The sequence below is a fragment of the Ictidomys tridecemlineatus genome, unplaced genomic scaffold, assembly GCF_052094955.1.
Source record: "Ictidomys tridecemlineatus isolate mIctTri1 unplaced genomic scaffold, mIctTri1.hap1 Scaffold_183, whole genome shotgun sequence".
Taxonomy (NCBI): domain Eukaryota; kingdom Metazoa; phylum Chordata; class Mammalia; order Rodentia; family Sciuridae; genus Ictidomys; species Ictidomys tridecemlineatus.
Window position 1 is genome coordinate 354,572 of NW_027521581.1, and position 20,468 is coordinate 375,039.

The 20,468-nt window shown below is 44.1% G+C and overlaps 1 pseudogene; it reads right to left on the reverse strand.

The window, feature by feature from the left end:
* Positions 1-3,073: 3,073 nt before the first annotated feature.
* LOC120883979 (transcription factor GATA-6-like) overlaps positions 3,074-20,468 on the reverse strand; it is a 32,878-nt pseudogene continuing 15,483 nt past the window's right edge.

Consider the following 20,468-nt stretch of genomic DNA (forward strand, 5'->3'; position numbering starts at 1 on the left):
GCCGTTCCTGCGGACTGTGGTCGCCATTACATGATGGCGCTGGCTCCGTTGTGGTCTGTGAAGGACAACTCCATATCAAAGAGAGTTGGCGTGTTCCCAGCTCCTTATCAGAGAAAGTTGGCGTGTCATTTTCTAGCACCCTGTGAGAAGGGTACACGTGGCAGCTTTGCATTGGGGTTCGCGGTGCTTTATTAAGGCTGGGAGGGGCATCTGAGGTAGAGTAGAAGAATTATTAGAAGAATATCAAGGGCCTGAATAAACTGCTGAAAGAAGATTCCTGAGTCGCATCTTCCTTGCGGGCAAGGGGGGTCGCGACATTGAGTTTTTTGAGTTCTTTATATATTCCTGAAATTCTCTATCTGAGGTGCATGTGGTAAAGATTTTATCCCATTCTGTAGGCTCTATCTTCAGATTATTGATTGTTTTCTTTACTGAGGAGACAGTTTAGTTTGAATATATCCCATTTATTGATTCTGGATTTTACTTCTTGTGCATTAGGAGTCTTGTTAAGGAAGTCAGTTCTTCGGCCAACATGGGACTACTTTTTCTTCTACTAGACCCAGGGTCTCTGTTCTAGTGCCTATGTCTTTGATGTACTTTGAGTTGAATTTCAACCAGGGTGAGAGATAGGGGTTTCATTTTATTTTTCTACATATGGATTTTCGGTTTTCTCAGCATCATTTGTTGAAGAAACTATCTTTTCTCCAATGAATGTCACGTGTATGAAAGAAGATTCCTTCCTACACAGGATCTAGCCAATGCAAATGCAGACAAATTGGCAGAAGAATTTCAGAGATTTGGAGTTACATCAAGGGTAAGATTATGTGAAGCCACTCTAGACACTCCTCTTGTGGAGAAAGAAGGCAACCATGTGCTCGATTGGCCTTTTACTGATGTTGCACCACCCTCCAACAGATTTTTTTTGCTCTTAAGTCTTTGGAAAATTACCTTTCATGCAGCACCTGGCTGTTTCATTGCTGTCTGTGGCCCTGAAGGCCTTGGGAGGCTCCAGTGTGGGTTGCTCTAGCATTAGTTGAAGGGGCGCTGCAGCATGAAGATGCACCACAGTCCCTAAGACAAAAACAGTGTGGGGCTTTGAACAGCAAACAACTCTTGTATTCAGAGAAGCATCATCCAAAAATGCAGCTGTGCTTCAAAGGTTCCAGGGGGCACAGGAACAACTCCTGCGTTCAGTAAGTCGTGGTGCCTGATGCTACTGCCTTGGAAATGGGACGTGTGATGGGACCTAATTGGGTGTAGATATTAGCTAGTGTGCTGGTGTGCTGGATGGGTCTGATGGAACTTCCATGGGAATACTGGAAAGGAGTTTCACCAGGCCACAAGGTAGGCAGAATTACATCATCAATGATCTGGTGATGATCAACCTACGTAGACACTGAGCAAAAACCACTTTCTGTTTGGTAATTAAAATGTGTTATGCTTTGGGTGTGAGTTGTCCCCCAAAGCTCACGGGTGACAATGCAGAAATGCTCACAGTGAAGTGATTAGATTGTGAGTGCTGTGGCCTAACAGTGGACCTAACAAATCCTGAGTTTTTAAAATACTTTTATTTTTATTTATTAATTTTTTAAATTGTTGATAGATATTTATTTTTATTATATGTGGTGTTGAGATTCGAACCCAGTGCCTCACACATGCCAGGCAAGTGCACTACCACTGAGCCATAACCCTAGACCTCCAAATCTTGATGATTTTGAGTGGATGATTTGAGAGGACTAGGTATTTGGTGGTAACTGCCAGCAGGTGATGTGAGTCAGCAGGAAGGAGGTCATGGGCGCATGCCCTTGTGGGTTACATTTTCTCCCTGGGAGCTTGCTCTGTCTCTCTGCATTCCTGCTGCCATGGGACAGGGTAGTTTTCCTCTGTCATGGGCTTTCACCATGATATTCTGCCTCTGCTCTGGCCCAAAGCAATGGTGCCAACTGATCGTGGACTGAAACCTCTGATATTGTGAAAATATCTTTTCTTCTTCTACGATGTTCTTGTTAGGTATTTTGGTCACAGTAACAACAAAAAAAAAAAGGACCACAATAAAAAAATTTATATCATTTTTTACAGAAAAAACAATATTCTTTTATTTTAAAAATTCTATCAAAATAGTTTTCCATATGACACTGCATTTAAAAAAAAAATTAATGTTAACCAGCCTGTGGGTTAGCAGACTATACAGACTTCATCAGAGCATTCATAGATGCTTAGAATATTTACAAGTGTTGTTCACTAGGTGGTAAAGTTCTGTTGCTATTTTGCCAGTACATCTTCCACAGTAAAAGAAAGGGCATATGTTGGAATTCTTGTTTAAAAATTCTTAACAAATGGAAAAAAGCAAAATTTTCTGAAAAAAAGATTTTTCTTGAAATAGTTCTCTTCAACAATCAGGAATATAGAAATGCAAAATAAATGTAAAGAAGAATAAGAAGGTTTAAGTTCATGTTATTCTTTTAAATTATTTAAAGTAACATTAAGGTAAATTTTTACATTCATTATAAAAATGTTGTCCCACCTTCTGCAAATGATTTAACTCTGATTGCTGCAATGGAAATTTCACTTATTTAAAAAAATATATACATGGAAGAATAATATCTTACTTGCTACCTATGCACAAATTCCAGCTGACCTCAGACTAGTCAGGCAAGATGACCTTTGAGAAACATCAGTCGCAGAGTCTGTTGGAGTCACTACTCAGTCTTGCAAACTGAACAATATTTTGACAAGAGAGCCAGGAACTCACTGAGTCTTCAAGACTGTGCCAAACAGCCTCCAATGATCTTCTCCACGAATGCTTGTGAAATATGCATGTGGAAGAGGTGTGCAGAAATTCTGGAATAACCAATATTGATTGATCAAAATAATTGATCAGAAGAAACACATGATTTGGGGCAATTCACATAGAACTTTGTTGGAAAGAATCTCTGCATTTTCCTTAGCCGGCAATTGGCCCTGTTCCTAGTCCCAGTTTCTGCAAGCAGTTTAGGAGCCAACCTGTGGCAGACTGCCTGGAAGTGTCCCTGGCCCAATGGAGCAGGCCATGTTTTCACACACTGGCCCTTTCCTAGAGGAGCTTCATCTTCTTTTTCTCTTTAGCAAGCCTCCTGGGGAAATCACACATGGGTGGGATGCACTGTCTACACGGTCCCCACAGTCTGTGCTGCTGGACAAATTCAGACACAAGAGGTGCAAGGCCTACTTGGGTGGATCCCTCCCCACCTCGTTGTCACAAGGGCTGAGGCCAGGGCCAGAGCACAATAGGAATCCTGTCCCACTGAGGACGTGACTTCAGCTGGCAAGGCCAGACTGAAGCCTATGTGGAGCCCATTTGACCTGAATAATGGAGCTTGCTGTATTCAGGGTTGGTGCCCTCTCCTGCAGCAGACCTCACAGGGGCTCCTGTCCCTGAGGCTATTGGAACTGTTGGAGGGGAAGTAGTTCTGCTGTAATCCTCTGAGTTAGAAGATAGAGAAGTTGGAGTCACAAGAACCAAATTATTGCTGTTAGGAGAACAAGTCTTTGACTTCATTGTTTTTAGGTTTTGGTTTTCTGGTTTGAATTCCCTGTTTTTTCATAGGAAGAGGTTGAGGCACTGCATGGAGTTTCTGATAGAGTCCACAGGCATTGCACGCAGGTTTGCCTTCAGCGTTTCTGCACCAGAAGGTCATGATGGTGGTGTGCCAGTTGTCATGGGATAGTCCTAGCCACCAAGATGAAGGCACGTGCTTCTGCTGCTTGATGCGGGGCACACTGAGGTCATTCATCTTAGTGTAGAGGCTGCAGGCTTTGCACAGGTAGGGGCCAGTTCCCTCCTACCACCAAGTAGTGTCTAGATGGAGCCACAGTTTATGCATTTGGTGCGCTCTCTGGCAGGTCCTCCAGTAGGTTTGCAGTGGGGCCCAGAGGCACTGCAAGCAAGCCTCAGGCTTGGCTGTTCAGACTGTGCAGCAGTAGAGTCTCCAAGGGTCCAGCTGTCCAGGCAGACATCAGTGGCAGACCTATGTAGGGACTCAAACTGAGTACTTTTGAAAACTGCAATACAATTTAGTAGTTTGACTGACTGACAGCCTCCTTTCTTGAATAGCCTTGGCTCAGGCAAGTACAGCAGCTGAACTTGGCCAGTGCAGAGTCGTAATATTGTTGTAAGCAAGGAAAGGATTTTGTGCCTCACTTCAGTTCGTAAATACTGCCACATGGCACTGCACACATTAGTTCCATGGACATTTTGTGATTGTGAGGGCTTTCAGAGAATCCAGTCATTCCAGTTGTTGATTTTTGTATTTCTGCTTGCTCAGATAAATTCTATGGAATTGAACTTCTCTAAAGTTATTTTTTCCTTTGAATATCAAGTAAGAGCTTATTCATCTTAAGGATGAGGGTGTTATTAATGTTTATATTCTATTTTCATCATTAAAACCTACAACTAGAGGTTCAGGGATTGCTGACCAGGGTTGGCTGTGCTTAAACTCTGAATTCATCTGTGGGCTGGGTACCCACGCTCTGGGTAGCTTCCTGGTTTGGGAAAATTTCCCCACTCAGTCCCATGCCCCTCTAGTAGTTAGGATCCAGCTCTCCAATAATGTCTCTGATGACCTTTGCAGCAGGGCAGGGACATACCCTCTTGCCAAGGAAGTGTGCAGACTTTGCAATCTCCTGGAGGGTTGGACAGCTGCGGTGGCATCTCTTAGTCTGAGAAGTCAGAGTACAAGAGCCTGGCCACAGTGATCTTTTCTGCCCAGTGGTGGACCTGGTCACCCAGATAAGGAGCTGGACTCCTCCTCTGCAGACTTTAGAGTCACTCTCATGGCTTTGGTGCCCAAGGATCCTGAAAAGCAGAAGCCAGAACTTGCCTCCCAAGGAAGCTGTGGACCCCTCCAGGCCTACAGGCCTGAACACTACCACTCAGCCAGGCAGTGGCCTTTGTGGCTCCCAAAGCCTAGGGGCCCTCTCACCTCCACAGGCACAGATGAGCACTTGCTGCTGAGAACTGCAGGTAGGAAAGGATCTAACCAGCACTGGAGATGAGCCTGTGCATGGAAGGAAGAGGCATCAGGATTGGAAACTGGTGCTTGGTGGGGAAGGGACACTCACTGGGTAGCACCTGAATTCTGTTCCTGTCCCCAACCCCATACCTCTCCATGCCCCATGCACCTGGCATAATGGCCACAGCAAGCAGCTTTTAGTACATCTCCTGGACAAAATGCAGGGCTCTCAAAGGGCATGGTGAGCTATTTCTACATTTCCCCTTGTTCATTCTGGGGTCCTGAGCAGACAGAAAGCTCCTTTTATTTTGAAAACCCAACTCCAGTGCCTAAATTCATGGCAACTTTGGCAAAAGCCACAAGCCGGATGTAGAAAATGGAACATGACCCTGTTGGAGAGCCCCATTCCATGTATGCTAGTCACCTGCATGACCAGGTGACACCCTCTTACCCAAACACTGTCCTCACTGGCCAAGTAATCTGCCCTCTAGGGGGGGGGTGCAAACTGAACTCACCTGGACTAGGAGGTAGATGTCTCAGGGTCAAGAGGCTGGTGACCCCATCTAGTGCCCAAAGCCTGATCAGATATGGAGGGATATGGAAGAGAACCAGTGGGACCAGACAGGGGAAGAATCGCAACTCCCCTGTCATGAACTGCCTGGCTATATGTGGCAGGTCAGAGAGGGGTGGCCTAGTGAGAACATGCACATGGAGGAGGCTGGTCCCTCCAAAGACATCTCCCAGACCTGCACCCCCATGCCCTACCATAGGAGGCCGAAGTGGTGGAGGGCAGGCTACCCTGAAAGCCTGAAAGATCTACAAGGGATTGTATTGTGAGCTGCAGTCCGTCTCTTTGCTGGTCTTGTCTGGACTTGGAGGGCTGCAGGTTGTTTCCTACCAAACCTCCAACCCCACTATCTTCGTCTGTCCAAGAGATTCAATAATGGCAGTTACGCCTTTGAGCTGTGTATCTCCAAGGATGCAGGCTCCTGTCACAGTGAAAGGAAGGGTGGGTCCACTTAGCTGGCAGTATCCCAGTGGGCACTTGGTACATAGGATTGCTGTAGTGGGGATGGTACAAATGTGTTTGGGAAATCATGGGCTGGTGTGGCTAGAAGGGGCAGTGGGCTCCTCGAATCTAGCTGATACATTGTCAGTCCTGCTGGGTTGGGGGATAGTGCCCTGTTTGGGGGGACCACTGGCCCTTGTCTGAGGATCAAAGCACCTCTACCCTCCTATGCTAGTCATTTTTTGGCACTGTCAGGGAGTTCCATGTGTGATGGTTCATGAATTGGATTGTATGTCCCTTAGTTTCAGGCTTTGGGTCACCTAAGGAGCCCAGTATTTCTTAAATAGGAGAAGTACCTGGGGTCAACCTTTATTTATCTGGGCATGGAGATGCTCTGCTGTTCTAACTTTTCAGATTTCAGGGAGAGGCAGCCATGGTTTCATAGCATTCTTTCTCCCACACACCCAGGACCTCTCCCACTGTTTCAGTTACCATTTCCTTGTGTCTGAAGACAAGTCACTATCAGGCTCTCTGTCTTCTCATATGGGCTGACCCCCTGGTACCAGAATCACCTTCCTCTCACACATTCCATTGCCTTGAAGGGAAGGGATTCATCTGTCACATTTGGATAGAAACCTGCCTGTGAACCTGGAGTTCTGGAGCCACAGAGGAGGAAAGAGATTGACCAGTGCTGTAGTAGGTGATTTTCACCACTGAGTAGTGCTACAAAGGCTGTGGAGAGGGAAGGTCAATGGCTTGTCTGAACACTGTCCTGGGGCACTTGATGGGAGGGTTCAAGGTGAAAGGCAGGGCTCCTGGGTAGCAACTGGTTCTCCTCCATGGGCTGGTGCTATGCTGGCAACTGGAGGGATAGACAGAGCACAAAGGATGATAAGTGACCTAACCACAGAGGTAGGATCTTGAGAGTCACAAGGGCCTCCTGGCTCATTGGCCACTCGCTTGTCTTAAACAGAGATGGAAAGCTACATTATCTTCCAGGTCCCAATCTATACATGTTCCCACATCCACCCCCCAGTAATGATGACCAGAAGTGACCTAGTGAGCCCAGGACACACAGTGCTTAGCCCAGATTCTCAGGCAGCACTGGACCATGCTCTTCGATGGGAGATTACATTCCATACCATGGTGAAGATGAGGCTTTCCTCTAAAATATGTGGTTCAAATTTAAGAAATAAGGGAAAGGGACTTAAAAATTATTAGTCAATCCAGGTGTGGTGGTGCATTCCTATAATCCCAGTAATTCAGGGGCTGAGGCAAGAAGTTGTTGAGTTCTAGGGCAGTATCCCAAAAGTAGTGAGACTCTGTCTTAGAATAAAAAGTAAAAGAGTTTTGTAAAGCCCAATGGAAGAGCACCTTTGGCTAAATCTTCTGCACACACAAAACATGTTGTTATTCCAAATTTGCATAATGTCTAGCTCCACACATTACCATGAACATATGTCACATCTTTCTTTGACATCTAATCAGAAAGCAAGATAGGTGCATAAAAAGAGTCAGAAAAACTAGAAACAATAAAATTTACATACATTTGCCGGGCAAGAGCAAGGCCATGGAGGCAAACACGTGAGTTTTTAGGAAGCCCCTTTAGCTAGCAATGAATATCTTAGCCAGGTTGAAGGTCAGGAAAATTGCCCAGCTCAGATCAAGCAGGTTACCATCAAACCAGAGTGTGGTTTTTGTGATGGTGTCAGGTCAGGCATACATGCAGATCTCCCCTATGCTCCATAGTGAGTGTTTTAGATGCACAGTGTTTAACCCTGGGCTTCAGTGTGGACCCCAGGACTTGAATGAGCACTTCAAAACCAGCTTTCCCTCCAGGCCCAGCAGTGCAGGCTTCAAGACCACTTCATGCCTGAGAGGGAAGCTGGCAAATGGGAAGTCTGGATATGATGTCCCATATCCAGCCCACCTGTGACAAAGTCCAAGCCTGTCCTGGAGACTCTAAACCCCTGCACTGCACTATAGGAAAGCCTAGCCAGCTGTTGAGTGATGTGCACAAGGGCATCTGGGTTGACATCATATCCACAAGACCAAGCAGCCCATTGCTGCTATTCAGGGTTGAAGGGTTGGTGAGTTCAAGCCCACAGCCTGGGCTGAGCTTCCTGGGTGGGTTACACTAATTGAATGTGTTATGTCACTTTGTTTGGATTGTATTTATACACACAAACTCAACATAGACAATGCAGTGAATGATGACTCCACTTAGGAGGAGTTAACTTAAGAGACTATAACATATATACAGTGAAAACTACTTTCGTTATACGCTCTTAACATCCCATAATTGTGTTAACAAGTTCTTTCTGAATTCTTTCTAAGTTTTAGGTTCCCAAGGTCCACAGGCATGATTTGTGATCTTTTGGAAGTTTTCAGATATTTGTATGTCTGTTTATATTCCTTTCTCCCTTGTAGCATTTTCTTTTCTTGTATTGTCTAGTATTTTTCCATAAAGTGATCTCTTTTAGTTACATTCAATTTACTGCTCTCCCAGAGCATTCTTTATAACTGGAGGTTAAGTTTTTAGGTTACACCTCAAACTTTACATAGTTTCTATCCTTCCTGATGGAAATCACCCCATTAGTTAGGAAAACCACAGTATTTCTATATCCTTTATTACCTTATTGTCCTCTGATGTCTCCTAACATAACCACACTTTTATATATGAAAATTAGTTACTTCCTCCAAACCAAGACAAAAAAGATCTTTATTGTCTCCAGTCTCTGTCCCTGTCACCAAGGGAATTATGATAGAGCGCTTAAACACTGCAATTCTTTCAGACTTCTGTTTCCTAGAAGCATTACCCTCCCATTAGTCTGAAATTACTTGAAAGTAATGGCCATATTTATTTTGCTCATCACCAATTTATAGGTAGTACCATGCAGAGAATATACTCAATAAATACTTATGAATGAGTAATTACTCTTGACCTTCACATTGCATATGGAGTTAGTGTTGTAACTACTACTCTAGTTGTATCCTCACATTTTATCATAATCACCCTCTTCCAGAAATGATATATTCAAGAAATACTTTTGGTAATTGTCAATACAAAACATAAAATAGAGTTTGAACAGATAAATTTCTTTTCCCTCACACTTTGAAATGGAAGAGAAAGACATTACCATAAAAATTAACATAACTTTGACAGATTTTATTATAGCAATCTAAAAATATTATTTCCTTATATATTTAGATCAAAATCATAGGGAAGCACCCAAATATATAGTACTAAGTAAACTAAAATGAAATTTACAATCCACAATTAATTCCGAAGTATTGATTTGACAGATGAACTGATGAAATCTTATTATTAATCTGTTTTTTATTCAGTTTAGTAGTATTATCTTAAGTTTATTGAGCAGTTATTCTTGTTGTCAGACTGGAATTAAAGAGATGAAGCTAATAAGATGTAAGATCTATGAATTAGTTTATAAAACACACCCATATTTTATTAAAAGTGAAGAATGTTAACATTTCTCATTTGCAAGTTCTGCTTTAGTTCTCCAGAAATAAAAAAAAAATCATAAAGGGAATAAATGACTCATGGCCAAAACATCTAATAAAAATTGTGATCATTCTTTCCAGAATTCTTTTTCCTGACACATGAATTTTTCATGTGGTAGTACTCTTTTTGTGCACTTTACAGTGGAATGGAATTTGAGCATGAGTATCTTTTCTTCTATTCCGCAGTGACCAGTAGTCTCTTCAGAAGACAATGAATGATATCGAGGGTCTCACTGAGACAATAAAACTACCGTTCCTCCTTTGGTTGAAGCTAATGCAAAAAATAAACAGTGTGGACCAGTTCTCATGCCAGTGTGTCTGATTTTCTTTTCCCCTTCCTCCACTTGGGTGGTCTCCATATGGAACACCTCTCCACCATGAATGCTTTGTTTCTTTGGGTTAGTTTGAGTTTCCTGATGGGCCAGTCCAGGTGGTGAGTTCAGTTTTATGGCCAAGGAGGTGGGGCCTGCAAATGGGAAGGAGTAGAAAAATCAGAGTAAGAAAGACACTTCCAGGGAATAGAACATTGGTTCATAGTATTCTCTATTGGGTGCTTCCATGTTGCCCTCTGTCGGAGCCAGCTGCTCAGTTATATTTATTCATAGTTGAAAGCTAGTTGAGGGCAAGTATCAACAAATATTCAACAAGCCTTAGCCTAATTCACCAATGGTTAGCTGAGTCAAGAACCTCATTCCCTTGGTGCTGCAGTGCTCTGCTTTCAACCTGTGATGGTCTGAGTTCTCTGCTGCTTGGCACTGACCCTGAATACTGATCCTCCCCACAAGGTCAACTGCTATATTTGATGACAAATACGCCACCTGAGGATCACAAGGCCAGGCCCAATGTGACTACTCATGTCCCACATGTTAGAAAGGTCTTCCTTTAATTGAGATTAAATTTAATCTTTTTGAGAAATAGAAAGCTGCTCTACTCCAGCTTCTTCAATATAGAGAATGTGAAGCAAAGCAAAGCATAGTGTACAGAGTCATGGAAACGGGCACCTCAGGGTTCTCATGAGGACACATGTCATGGAACAGTTTTATGATCAACGTCATGGTGCTATCAAACTCTTGACAACTTTCGTAACTTCATTGCTGCCCTGTTTCTGGCCTGCTCACATTTCCTCCTGTAAAGCCCAATTCTGTTTTTCTATGTAAACACAATCTGCAGTCATTGTTACATCAGTTCCAATCCATTGTCATTTACTCTTTATAGTAATTTTAGATATTTTTTACTCTGCAGGATTTTCAAACTTTAGAAATACTGTTAAGAGAATTCCATATGGGAATTCTTTCCTAATTGATCTAATCAATCTTGTTGAACTAATCTTGTTGAGCAAACAGCTTTTACAGATTTTAACACATCATTAATGAGGGAGACAGGTCTATATTATAATAGTTGAAAGTTTCATCTATACATGTGAAATACTGAAGTGTGTTTGCAAATGAATGCCAAACTTTTCTTCCTAGTGGGGGAGGGAAGACCACTGAAACTGCCTGGACAAACTTTATTTCCTGTCTCTCCATGAGAGTTCTTTGGAATGTCTAGGAGGAGTCACAGACTTTTCACATTTTGCCACATGTACTTTACCTTGCCTCTTTCCCTAATTCAACCTTTCTGAACAGTTTGAGAAGAGTATTTGTGTCTCCTACCCCTGTGCACTTGATGCCTTTACTGTGCTGTGAATTGTCCAGGACAGCACATTCTCTCCCATAACCCTGGAAAATTCCTACATTCAGGAAACTAACATTGACACAATACTTTCCTCTAGTCTATAGCCCAATATCTTAGTTGTCCTGTTGTCATCCTCCATGCTTGGTTTAAGTCCAGGCTCCCACAGTTCATACACTTATCACATCTCTTTAGTCTCCTTTATAGTTTCAGAAAATTTTCAAGTTTGCCTACTTCTGAAACTTAGAGACAAACACTGTGGCATTTCTGTGTATGTGTGTGTGTGAGTGTGTGTGTGTGTGCACGTACACATATGCACTGCTTCATTGGTGATTATGTCTTCAGCTATTATGTGAAAAGCCAACAAATCGCAAATATGTGGCACCAGGCCTACAATATAGAAATAGCTGTCGACATGTCTGCCCTGCTTACCAAATTGTGTCTGTCTAAGAACTTGGCAGGCAGGAGGTGACTAGAACTTGACAGCCTTCGAAGGAGGGGTCGTATCCATGGGCTCTTCACTGGCAGCCTGGGAGGTTGGTGGTGCTGATGCCCTCTGTGCCAGGGTGGAGGCCTGTGAGTGGTCCTGCACTGGCAGCGTGGTAACCGTGGGGGCATTGGGAAGAGAGGCTCTTTGCTGTCCAGCAGGGTTCCTAGAAGCAGGCTGAGGGGTGGGTGGTGGGAAAATGGAATGGGACAGATTGGGGTTGGGTTGGGAGAACTGACGGGTTGGGGGGCTGGGGAGAACTGGTCCCTTTGCTGGCTGCCTGTGCTGCCTATGGCCATGGACATTGCTGTCACTGGATGCAGGAGAGGACAAAATGACCGCCATGGAAGGGGAAGTGGTGTCCATGGCCATGTCCTCAGGCAGCACAGCGGGATTCTGGGAAAGGTGAGCCGATGACATGGCTATTTGGGTTGGAGGGACACTCCTAGTGGAGTGCTGGCCCTGGGTATTGGGGTTTGGGGTGGAAGGGACAGGAGTGGGTCTTGGGAAGGAATGAGGAGGAGGAGGAAGAGGAGCAGCAGGGCTGGGGAGGACTGGTCCCTTTGCTGGCTGCCTGTGCTGCCTATGGCCATGGACATTGCTGTCACTGGATGTAGGAGAGGACAAAATGACCGCCATGGAAGAGGGAGTGGTGTCCATGGCCATGTCCTCAGGCAGCACAGCGGGATTCTGGGGAAGGTGAGCCGATGACATGGCTATTAGGGTGGGAGGGACACTCCTAGTGGAGTGCTGGCCCTGGGTATTGGGGTTTGGGGTGGAAGGGACAGGAGTGGGTCTTGGGAAGGAATGAGGAGGAGGAGGAAGAGGAGCAGAAGGAGGAGCAGCCAAAGAAGAGGGAACACTAGGAGGAGGAGCAGGAAGGGGAAAAGGAGGAGGAGGAATAGGAGCAGGAGGAAGTGGAAATGGAGAAGGGGGAGAGGGAAAAGGAGGAGGAGGAGGAGGAGGAGGAGGAGGAGGAGGAGGTGGTGGAGGAAAAGGAGAAGGGGAATGAGGAAGAAGAGAGGGAGTAGGACGAGGAGAAGGAGGAGGGGGAGGAGGAGGAGGGGGAGGAGGAGGAGGGGGAGGAGGAGCAGGAGAAAAAAGTGAAGGAAGAGGAGAAGGAAATGGAAGAGGAGGAGGAGGAGGACAAGGAGAAGGATGGGGAGGGGGAGGAGGATCTATGCACATGGGGGTTGGGGATTCCATTCTGGAAGAGGTAGGATTGGAGGGGAAAGGGACCTGGGTAGGAGGTGTGGGAAGGTGAAACACATTAGGGGTAATTCCAACATGGGGACTGGGGCTGAAGGGAGAAGGAGGTTTCCTGGGAAGAGGCAGTGGAATATTAGATGAGGGGGAAGGTGGAGGGATGGGTAGGTTCAGGGGCCCAGCAGGCTGGAATTCCATTGGGATGGGGGAGGGGCCAGTGGGTGGGGGGAGGGGGCCTGCATTCCAGGTTGGGCCTGCAGGTGGGGAGGATGAATGGACAGTGGTGGTGCAGTCCTCCAGAGCCTCTCTTCCGCCCTGGGCGACCTGTGTCTCAGGCTTCACGTGGTTACTTCTGGCACTCTGAACCCTCCTCAGCGTGCCTTTTGAACATAAAAGTGGCCGCTTTGCAGGTGGGGGCAGCCCATCCTGATGCCAGGCAATCAGTGATGGCAGGGCCACTGGCATGAGCAGCTTTCTTTTATGCGGCCTCCTGGAAGCAGCAGTTAGTGGGGGCCAACCCTGGGATAGAACACAGGTGGGCTTCAGGCCCTGCTCTCCCTGGATGGATGGGGAGGCAGACAGGCAGATCCCCTTCTTGGGCGACACGGGGGGCCTCTCGAGAACACTATTTCTCTCTGGGGGCCAAGAACTGGCCTCCAGGGTACTGAGGTCTTCCCGAGTGACCTCCTCCGTCTTCTTCTCCTCCTCGTCCTTCTCCTCCTCCTCCTTCTCCTCCTCCTTCAGCTTCTTCTCCTCCTCCTCCTCCTCCTCCTCCTTCTCCTCCTCCTCCTCCTCCTCCTCCTCCTCCTCCTCCTCTTCCTTCTCCTCCTTCTCCTCCTCCTGGTCCTGATGGATCTTGGTCTTTTCTGGATGTTCCTGGGCCCTGAGCTCAGCTTCCTTAGCCGCACCAAGAGGGCAGCGAGCAGCTGTCATGGGCCCCTCAGCTTGGTGGATGAGCTGAGGAACTGGAGGCAGGAGACGTGGCCAGCGCCCAGGAGGGGGGACCCTTACTGCTGTCCAGGGGCCGAACATCCAGGCGTTGTTTCTAGATAGCACCGGCTTTTTGGGGAACGGCCCCCAGGACGCGGGCAGCAGGATCCCCCTACAGAGGAGCGGGCCTCTGTCTCTGCCAGCAGCAGGAGGCCCCCGAGGTCGGGGATCCTGGAGGAAGCGCCTGCTGGCAGGGCTGGGGGGAGCGGCAGGTGCAGCCGGGTGGTCCCTGTGAGGAGAGGGAGCCTCCCAGGCGAGGCGCAGGGGAGTTTGATGGGCCACCAGGGCCCTGCGGCGCAGCCTGCTACCGCACTTGGTGAGAAGACTGCCCATGGAGGGCACAGGGGCTCGTCACTAGGCAGAAGTCCACACTAGTCCAACGCTGGTCAGCACAGAGCAGCTTGGCTGAGAAGCCAGCTCCTCCTTGGACCAAAGGCTGAACTGGAGTTTAGCCTTTGTGATGTGTGGATGGAACCTGTGACGCAGAAAGGACTTGGGCCAAGGCGGTTGGTCAAAGGGAGGCTCCAGGGTGAAGAGACCCCCACCCCCACTTGGTCTGAGCTTAGGCTCCTCCTGACTCTGTGGTGCTTCTTCTCCCACACCCACCGCACAGTTATTCTCACCCTCCAGAGGGTCATCCTGAGGCTGCTTTCCTCTGGGTTACTTAGGCAGTCATTCCACTTGGCTCCAAAAATCTCTCCACTGTTCTACTGGACATGACTCTACCCGTCCAGAGTCAAACCACCATTGATTGCCCCCAGATAGCTCTAGTCAATTTTTCCTCATTGAGTTAGCTGTTTATTAATTTCAGTCTTTGCATTTGACAAAGAACCATTTAACTTATGTTAATCCTTTCATTTGTAGTTTTCTAGTTTATTCATTTTTGATTTTATTTCAATTAAAGATTGTTTTGGGTTACTTCAGGTACATATTGGTTATATCTAATATATTTGCATAAATGGTATTTAATTTTTTTTCTTTTTGTTATGGGGATTGAACCCAGGGGTGCTTAACCAGTAAGCTGTATCTCCATCCCTTTATTTCCTCTTTAATTTTTAATTTTTTATTTTGAGACAGGGTCTCATTAAGTTACTTACAGCCCCGCTAAATTGCTGAGGCTGGCTTTGAACTTGTGATTCTCCTGCTTTAGCCTCTTAAACTGCTGGAATTACAGGCCTGTGCCTCTAAACTCAGTTTTCATTCTTTTTAATTGTTAATCAAAGTACTTGGTTGAGCATAGAGGTGCAGGCCTGTAATACCATTGACTTGGAAAGCTGAGATGGGAAGATCACAAATTCACGTCCAGGCTCAGCAATTTAGCAAGGCCCTGAGCAGCTTAGTAAGACTCTGTCTCACAAAAAAGTAATAAATAAAAAGGGCTGCAGATGTAGCTCAGTAGTAAATCATCCCTGTGTTAAATTCATGGTACTGGACAAACAATTAAGTGATTCTTTTTATTAATTCATTCTTAGGAAATTTTCTTTGAAGCACTGCTTGAGTTGTATCCAGTAGCTTCTGTTAAGTAGTGCTTAGGACTATCACTGCTAGACACATGTACCTGTAATGCCATAGTTAATATCATTATTAAAAGAACAAAGATTTAGACTCATAAATTTATTTGGAAGAATATTATATCAAGTATTTAGGGGAGGAAATCAGGTCAAATTAATATAAGTTGGGTAAGTGTTTAAAAAAGTACCACATTGTATATATTGTTTGATATCTTCAACACATTGTTTCTGAACACTGTCTTTTGAACTAATATCTATGCTTAAAAGGATTGATGTAACCTTTTACCACATGTTGTTCCTAAAAAAAGAAAAAATATAAAAGAAAATCACTGTTATCTTTGGCCTCCAAAAGTCCTTTCAACAGCAGTTTTAAGAGAAGCTGACTATTTTAACATTCATAAGGGAGAAACCATAGTTTACTTTGTGGCAATGTATTTCAACTGAGCATTTACCTGATAGGCATTAAATAGTTTGGCAAATGTTTGAAGATACGTTAATAAGAAGTAGTGCATTGTTCTCATGTATTGTTATTCAAGTTCAAAATACATTTATAGAGAACAGTTACATATCCAGCCCTGTGCTAATTCATCTACATTAGCTCATGTGGTAATACTCCTAACAATGGCTAAGATAGGTGTTGACTGGCCTTCTAAATTTGTGGAAGTTGAACCTCAAGGGAGTTATGTCCTTCTTCTAGGTAAAAAGGGACATAGGTGAGAATCAATACCAGAGCCACTGACGCCTACTCTGGCTCTTGCTAAATGGCAGGTGCTGTGCAGTGGGTCTGCTCACTTGACAAGAGGGCAGGTGATAGGGCTTAGAGCAGCAGAGCACCCCAGGAATCAGGAAGAAGTCACTTGAGAAACATCTAACCTAGGATTCTGGAGGGTTCTCCAAGATGTTGTTGGAGGCTATGAAAAGCAGTTGCAGCAGGCAGGGGGAGAGTGGTGAATGGTTCAGGATATCAACAATTGTGCATATAATGGAGGTTTTGTTTTATTATGTTTTACTTTAATATTCTGCAATTGAAAACTAGTGGACTTAATGGCAACACTGATGAGAAGAAAAGGCAGAGGCAAAATAAAAGGAAAGGAAAGGAAGGTAGTTTTCAGAAGCCACAAACATTTACTATTAGGGGATATGAGATATTGAGGTATTATCCCATTCACTCTACTTCTTCATCGCTAGGGAGAATAATTCTCAAACTATTCTAATAAGATAAAATACCACTTCTATGGGTGTAATTATGTCTTCTCACCACCCACAATTTCATATATTGATGCCCTAACCCCCAATGTGACTGTATTGGAAGACAGGGATGTAAATAAGGTTAATCGAGATCATAGGATAAACTACATCCTGATTCTATAGAACTAATGTCCTCATATGTAGAGATATCAGTGATCCTACTCTCACTCCACCAACTGAGGACACCATGAGAAAACCAATAGGAAAAGCCTGAACCTGACATGGACAGACCTTGATCTGGGACTTCCAGTCTCCAGAACTGTGGGAACACATTTCCTTTGCTTAGGGTACTCCATTTGCAGTATGTTGTGGTGGCAGTTTGAGCTGACAGATGCAAGCACTTCATATTTTAGAATAGTTTCATAAAACTAATTAGAACAAAAAATTAAAAAATATAATAATAATAGTAACAACCAGTTCATAGATGATATAAATCACATAAATAAATAATGCTAAAAAAGAATAGTTTCCTAAAATTAGAACTATTCACTAATCCCTTCTAAGCACCAGTGGCTTTGGCTGTGACCAGCTATAAACAAAGGAAAGGTGAGCAATGAGGTGAGGAGGTCTTTCAGAGAGTCTCACTAAATCAGTAAGCAAGCTCTTTATTAATCTCATGTACCCATTGTTCAGAGTGCAGTTTTAGTCAGTGTTAAGGAACCTCTGGAAATTTAATGAAGATATTTGACAAGACAAATTAAAAGATAAATTGAGGATAGCTTTGTGTGGAGTTGTATGTGGTATACAGACTTAGAAAGATGTGATGGTTAGGAGACATTAGCCATCTTTAAATGTGATGTCAAGAAAGAAAATCCTTCCTACACACATATCCTGGAAACACAAGGTCATAAGTAGGCCAAAGGTTTAGGGTCATAATAAAATTCATTCATTCATTCATTCATTCATTCATTCATCCATCCATCCATCCATTTAGGACTCCCCAAATATTTATGAAGCCCTAGTGTGTGCCAGGCCTTGGGCTCTGGTTAGGTCAGGAAGCTGATCACTTAGATTCTCTAACTTACATCATCTTTACCTCTCAAATTGCAAACCTTTTGGTTGATCTTCTTGGGTTTCTGATTCTCTTGGGTTGTATTGGCCAGAGCTCTTTGAAAAACCTCGTTTATGGTGCCCCTTAAGATCTTCACTATCAAAGTGAGGGGCCCAGCAGTAGTCTCCAAAAAGCTTCACCTTTGCTTCATAACCTCAGGAAGTATTTTTGTAACCAGTCAGGATGGAGAATCCCAGCTGGGTCTCTCTGCGCCACTAATGATAAGCTTTATTGAAACTTCCCTTTATGATTCTGTAACATTTGTGCCGATCAGGTATTCCACTGTGCTCATTACAAGGGCAGAAGGACCATATTTTCTTACACAAATGCTGCTCTGATTGGAGCTGAGAGGGAAGAATCATGAAAGGAATACCAGTTCATAGATGCTATAATTCATGAAAGCCCAACAGTGCCTTGAAAATTGGAGAAAAGATTAAAGGCCACCCCCCCAATAATGGCAGTGGCATTGCTATAAATACATTGGCAGATCTGTCCTTTTCCAGCTCTTCAGTGTCTTGGGCTATGGAGACTGTCTTAAGGCGCTTGTGTCAATTTCAAAGCTTTCCTCTGGAAGCTTAAGCCCTTCTTAACAGTTCTTTAATAGCTGGAAAGCGGAGTTGGATTCCGAAACTCCATCACTCAGACATTTTGTAAAACTGATGTTATAAAGATTTAAGCCAAAATGTTGGCACCGCCATTCTTTTCTTCTTCATCTGCCACCCTGCTTGATTCTCTAGCCCCCTCAGACACTCATGTCACGATCGATCCGGAATGGGACTGATCTGAATGAATCTCAGCACTGTGGAGTCATTTGTTGAGATTACCCGAGAATAATCTCCCAACTCAACTCTTGAGAAAAATCAATAAAAAGCTCATAAAACCATTATGCTATGACTTGATGTCACTCTGCCCTCATAAACACCTTTTAGCTTAAAATCTTTAAAAAACTACTTGCGGTTCTGTATTTTCCTCCCTAACCAATCTGGACAAATAAGTGAGATTTTATTCCCTCTATTTAGTTAGATTTTTTCCTTTTCCTCTAACAGGCTCACTAATCAGCATATTTGATTTACAAGAGAAAGAAGTTAATTTGGGGAATATTTGTCATGAAGGTCTAATATTGCAAACAGAAAAGGAAAGTCAGAGTCATAAAAAAGGGAAGCCATGAGAGAAAGGGACGTGTGGAGAAGGAAGGTGGAATCAACAGAGATCAACTGCTAGATGTAGAGGAAAGAGGAAACCCAATGGGGAGCTTTCAGGAAGACTCTGTTTTCAACTATTCCAATAAGAAAGGAGGGTCTTCTTGTTGCCTGAGATCACTACAAAAACTGACACTGTCCTCCAGTGTAGGATCCAGGATGTTTCTTCATAGAAGCAGCACCAAACCAACACTCCCCTCTAACGTCGCCCCCCCCCCAACCCTGTCCCTATGGAAACTGCTAATAATGGGTCATTCCCTACCCTTCACATATGTGAAGAGACCTAGTTTAAATAAATCCTGTTTTTCTTAGGATCATAAAATGAAGTTCAAAGAGAAAGTGTCTGGCCCTTTAATAAACTAGGTGTTAAAATAGAAGCCTCTCTCACTAAGCAGGAGGGAGGTTTTGTTAGTGGGGAGAGGGTGGCTAAGGAGCATCTGATGGGATCTTATCAGCTCTCTTTTAGGAAGAGCAGTTCAGAGCCTTTGGCAAAGACAGAGGATCAAAGACTCAGAGCTCTACCAGCAAGGAAAGGGCCTTTGTGGGGAAAAATCAAGGGAAACTGGAGTTCTGGAGTTGTTATGGGGGAAACCCCACCTTGAAAATCACATGCCCAGAAGAGATAACCCAGGTACTGAGTCATGGTCCTTGCATGAATCTGAGCCAGGGGAAGTAAGTGTCCTCTAAAGGCAAACTCAGCTAACCATTTAGATAACCAAAGCACATGATGATCATGTACAGTTAATTTCTACTTAGGTTTTTTTTTAGCTTTTGAAATACAGATTATTGAGGTAGCTTCTAAGACAAAACCCTTGGGGGATGTTATTCTTGAGAGCTCTTTTCTAGACACTTGATGCTGCCTTAAAAGAGAGTGTACTTAAGCATAATCTCATCTTAATAATTTCAGAGTATCACTGTAACATCTACTATTTGCTCCTGTTGCATTATAATGTAATTTATTGGTTGTGCCACAGTGATGGGAAAGATGCACAGTTAATTACAAATCTGAAGACACTCACTATTAGCCAATCTTGAGTATAGTAGAGTGCAGAGGATTATATAAAAGGGTTGGTTATCTTTTTCCATCAATCACATTTAAATTTAACAGCGACTACTCAGAGGAGCACTTAGGAACTCTTCCCTCCTTTACCTTCCTCTTCAATTCATCTCTCACCTCCCTTCAGCTTTTCTACCTCTGGTCTCCCTACAGGACCCACTCATTCTGTTTTTTGTTGTTAATTTTTTTAAAAATTGTTCTTTTTAGATATACATGACAGTAGAGTGTATTTTGACATAATATACCTACACGGAGTATAACTTATTCTAATTAGGATCCTTTTCTTGTGGTTGTACATGATGTGGAGTTACACTGGTCATGGATTCATATATGAACATGGAAAAGTGATGTCTGATTCATTCTACTGTCCCATCCTCCTTCCCTTCCCTTCATTCTCCTTTGTCTAATCCACTGAACTTCTATTCCCTCCCCGTTTATTGTGGTTAGCATCTGCATATCAGAGAGAATATTCAGCTTTTGGTTTTTCTCTTATCCTTTCAAAGGGAGCAAATATATTAGCTCCGAA